The following is a 5,549-nucleotide window of genomic DNA, read 5'->3' on the forward strand; positions in this document are numbered from 1 at the left end:
TTGAGCACAGCCTGTAAGAGCTGATTCTTTCCTTTAGCTATGCATTCCAGGGAATGGGACTTAGGTCATAAGGCTTGGCAGCAAGCACTTTTATCCACTGTCCCATCTGCCCAACCCTCTATATCTAATGTAACACTTAAAATGATACATAATTCATTTAATTTTGCAAGTCCATGCTGTTTAGGACATTAAAATAATAGCAGAGAGGTTAGGAAAATGGCTAAGGTCTTTTTTTTTTTTTTTGAGTATTAATGTTATTCAAAGACAGTAAAGTGTGCTCCCAATAGACTGGGTGATGATTCTACTTGTTGGTATTTGGGGGCGGGGCAGCGGGCTTCCATGGACTCAAGCATTTCCGTTTAGTGTTTTGAATACTTTGAAAGATGGTGGTTTAAATACAAAGGGAAGACTAGCTGAACGGAAATGAAGTGAATCCTCAAGGGAAAGAGAAGCAGAGAGGTCTTGAGAAGAAAGAATCTCGAGAACGTGTTTGAAAGGTAAATCCTGGTGTATGCAAGGAGACATATGCGCACTAGACAAGAGCTTTGGTGTCTAGTTTCACTTCCTGATTCCTTTGTTACAGGGTCTCTCGCTGCAGCTAGGTTGAAAGTCTGTGAGCCCAACGGTCCTTCCTCGTGGCCCGGTGGTCCTTCTGTCTCTGCCATTCAGAATTGGGCTTACAGATGTGCACAGTCAGGCTTGGCTTTTTATGTTAGTGTTATATCATGTTTATGTTATATTATATTGGGATCTAGACTTAGGCATTTTCGCTTATACAGCAAATGGTCTTATTCACTGAGCCATCTCTCCAGCCCTGAAAGATAATTTTCTTCTGTAGGAGTAAAATTTTAGGCTACTATTTTATCTTCAAACAACCAATTTAGCCAAGGTAATGTACTGGGAAAATAGATGCTCTCCTATTCTGTAACAAAAGATGTGTTTACAGGCATTGAGGGAGGTGGCTGATAGTTTTAAGGAAAACATTCTTTGACCTTCATGGCATTTTTTACCTATCCACCTATTTATTCTGTGGGTGGGGTAGGGTCTTGGGGTGGGTGTGCAGGCCTGCGGAAGTCGGGGAACAGCCTGTGAGAGTTGCTGCCCTCCGTTTACTACCTGCATTCCAGGGATTCGACTCCGGTTGTTGCGCTTGGCAGCAAATTCGTTTACCTGTGAAGCTGCTCTATTTCCTCATCCGCAAAATTTACTGATTTTTGTTTAAAGTTTGGCCACCTGAGCTTCACAACAAAATGACTGCCACCATGCACCGGCAAGGTCAGCAAGTGACAGCTCCTGTGGTGATGAGCTGCGTCACAGCTTTAGGGATGTTTGCCTCTAACTTTCCCTTGGAAGGATGACTGTCACCCTGCACTGGGAAGGCTGGAGCGCATTTCCTGGTTAGCCACTTGCTTCATTTCCTCTCTGAGAGGCGTCCCCTCTCTTCTGTAGATCCAGACGTCACAGAACCAGTTTGTCCACCATCACAAGCTCCCTCGCCCCTTCTGTGACAAACTGTTCAACTAATCCCCTCCCTCTGCCCCAGCTGTGGATGAGGCACAAGCCCTAGCAGAAGCCAAGAGTTGACTTCAGGGATGATAGTCTGTCTGAGCTGCAGCTAGGGCACTCCCTGTTCACAGAGCCCACAGGCATCTCACACTTGGTTCTGAAGTTCCCCAGACCCCCATTTCCCAGCACAACATAAGGATGGAATGCATATCGCAGAGACATGTCAACCCCTCTCTCTCTCCAGAACCTACATCTTCTCGGGCCTCAGTCTTAATGTTCACAGAGTACTTGCCTCCTCTCGGCTGTCTTTTCTTCATCTGGCTTCTCCTTGCACTGAAAGACCAGACCCGATACCATTGCTTTTCCCCAGGAGAGGGCTTCGTGTGTCTCTAACATCTTCACGAATGGATTTATTATGTTATTTTTTCATTCACTTTGGTTTTAAAGCAAACCATGTGAAACTGTAAACCTTCCTTCAGTTGTCACAGCTCTCTGATTGCCTTGCTCTCTCTTCCCAGGCTCCGGGGACAGCTCCTTAGGCTTTCAGATTTTGTTCTTTTGAAGTGAGCTAGCACCCTCTGTAGGCCAACCTTTACAGAACACCTCCAAAAAAGTTGGGGTGGCGTTTCTCACGCCAAGAGTCTACAACCTACGGATCCCATTTGTCAGACAACTCCAGGCGAATCCATTCAATGACTGAGGGACATCAAAGCCGAGAATTAGCCCTTTTGGTTCAGTTGTTGCATCCTTCTTGGGACAGTGGACCATTAGTGGGAAAGAAGATTGAACAAAGGCGCAGCCCCCGCCCCCACTCTATCTCTGTCCACACCCACGTGTTCTTCATTCCACATTCAAATTCATTCATTCGGCAGCACCAGCCTCCACCATGAACTCCACCGTGGAGAAACAGGTCCTGTTTCATTCTAAGAGGAACATTAGATTTTAGATTTTAAAAAGCAATCCTTGGTTGGAGACAGTGTCGCCATAAAACTCTTCCTTAGCATGCATGCGCGGGGGCCTAGATTTGATCTGTAGTTACACACACACACACACACACAAATTAAAAATAAAATTAATAAGTTCTCTGGAAATATGAAACAGGTGATGTGGAGATTACAAGTCGTCAGGGTTGTCACGGTGGGACTCTAGAGGGCGATGCTGAACAGAGATCTGACAAAGCTATCAGCAGCCTGCAGTCTTGTGACCCTGAGTTCAACCACTGCCAACTCCTAACCTCTGTGCTTACTCAGCTGCATCCCACAAGTTGTGTGTTGAGCTAGCCCGCAAGGACTCTAAAGGAGGAGTAAGCTGTTGCAGCTGCCCAACCCTAGCCTTTTTAGGACTTTGGAGATGGCAGACTGGAAATCCCATCAACCGGAGGCCATGTGGTATCGCACGGAGGCACGGTGGTGGGGTGTTGTGTTGTTTCCTTATTGTGTGGAACTGTTCCTGCTGTTCACCAATGACTAAAGAAGCAAGGAAATGGATTTGCTGTGTGAACAGTTCTGGGGGATTGAACCCAGGGCTTTGCATATGCTCAGAGACTGTAGCCCTTACCTATCACAGCAGAACGACTGATGCTGGATTTAGTCCCTGTATTGTGGTTATATATTTATATATAGACACCTTTAAACTTATTTGTTTTTTCCATTGTTTATTTTATCTTTTGTTTAGTTCTGAAACAGTATTTTTTTTTTTTTTTTTTTTTTTGGAGCTCAGTCTGGCCTGAAACTCTCTATGCAGGTTGATCTTGAATTAAAAATGTAACCCTCCTACTTCAGCCTCTCAAGGGTTGGGATGATAGACATCAACCATTATGTATATCTATCATCTGTCTACCTTTCTGTTCATCTGTTCATGCATCTACCCATTGATCTGTCTACCCATCACCTTTCTACTCATTATCTATCTATCTATCTATCTATCTATCTATCTATCTATCTATCTATCCATCCATCCATCTATCCTCTATCTATCTATCTATCCTCCCTAATAGCTCAGGCTGACCTCAATCATGATCTTCTATCCTTAGCCTCCCAAATGCTGGGAGTAGGTATATGTACTGCCATGCCTGGCTTGGTTAAATTTGGAATAAACGGAACTGCTTTGATTATTAGGGGAGAGACTCAGAATACCATTCCCTACAGTCTCATTCTGCTTGAACCGCTGTTTGAAAGGTGATAGGAAACCCCTGAACAACGAAAGGGGCTGCGTGGTGTGGAGAACACGCCAAACCTTGTTCCTCCAAGATATTGCTAGTCCCAGGGCAGTAGATGGGGGCAGTGTTCCAAAGAGACATTGCTATCGGTTGGATGTGGAATGTCCGCCAGTATCTACATGTTAAAGATTTGATCCCCACAGTGGCATTAGTAGGAGGTGGGATGTGGTAGGAAATTCTTAGGTCAAGGTGAGCTTGAAGGGGATTGTGGAACCCCAGGTCCTTCCTGACTTTCTAGCTTCCAGTGAGAAAATTTGCTGTTCCAAGTCTTCTCTACACATACCATCCATCAAGCCCAGTGGATCTACCAGATTTTGTACCAGAACCTTAACGTGAACTTTATCAGTTAATTATTTCCTTCTTCTCAAGTTATTTATTACAGCAATGGAAAGCTGGGTAACACTGGGGTCATCATTTGGGCATAAGGGGTACAGAGATAGAAAAGAGAGAAAACACTTGGTAGATCAAACGGGGTCTTTGAGAGCTTATTTCCATGCTCAGACTTGCTCATTGCTATTATACGATAAAATTCATGCAGTCCCAAAAGACAGAGTGATAGAGCAATGCTAGATACATCATAGCTGACTAACAAATGACGAACGAAGATGACGGAAGCAAAGGGAGCTGGAAATAGTCTCTGAGTCATTTTAGGCCATGCGTCCCAATTTCCATGCTTTAATGTTCATCAAAGTAAGAGCATAGTAGTGGTTTGAAACTGTGTTACTAGGGGGCAGAGAGCTACTTCTGAGGCCCAGAGAGCATCTTCAAAGCAGCATCTATTCCTGGAAGGTGTTTTGGTATTTTTCCATACTTCGCAACACATTTTTGAGATTATTTTTATCTGAGGATTTCTTCAACTTCTGGTGATGAAATTCTAAATTCACCCCTGACCTCATGTGAATCAGTATAATAACTGATTAATTCTAATGACTAATAAATTCTATGCTTTAGAATAAACTATATCATAATACTTAACTACAGTACCAAAATTATCTATCTATCTATCTATCTATCTATCTATCTATCTATCTATCTATCTATCATCTATCATCTATCTATGCATCTATCTTTTATCTATCTACCCTTCTTTCTAGTCCTTGACTTCACTGATCAGCTATGCTTCCCTGATTTGATTATTCTGCTTTTGTACAATCTTTTCCTGAGCATATTTGATCTGTATTTGGATTTTTCCAGCAGCTGAACTGAACCCTGGTTGTTCAGAGTATTAATATTCATTTGGAGACCATATTATTGCTGACTGTATGAAAAATATAGGTAGGATTGTCACCATGGCAAATTGGCATATCTTAAAATTGGTTATCCCTTATGGACTAAACAGAGGCTTTGATCGTATTTATTTATTTTGTTTGTTATTGTTTATTGCTTCTGGAGATTGAATTTAGGGCCTTCCCTGTGTTTAGGCAAGCTGTCTATCAGAGTTACAACCCTAACTATTCAGTGGTAATTTAATAGTAAAGAGAACAAACCATGCCATTGAGTCATCTAAAAATGTTCTTACTTGTCATTTTTTAATTTACAATTTGCTCAAAACTGAATTTCTAGATACAATAAAATACTAGATACCCAGTTGAATTTGAATTTCCAAAGAAAAATATATGATATATATTCATGCAAAACATTTACTTATTGTTCACTAAATTAAATGTTATCCAGTTGAGCGTAGGCTGTCCATGATTTCTAACCTAGCAATTCTACCTTAAAAACAATCGGTTATTGAAGTCAGTGAGGTGTCAGTGGGTAAAGACCCTTGCCACCATGTCCAATGACCTGAGTTGGCCAACAAGTTGTCTTCTTACTTCTGCAT

This window comes from Chionomys nivalis, chromosome 25 (genome assembly GCF_950005125.1).
Source record: "Chionomys nivalis chromosome 25, mChiNiv1.1, whole genome shotgun sequence".
In the NCBI taxonomy this organism is placed as follows: Eukaryota; Metazoa; Chordata; class Mammalia; order Rodentia; family Cricetidae; genus Chionomys; species Chionomys nivalis.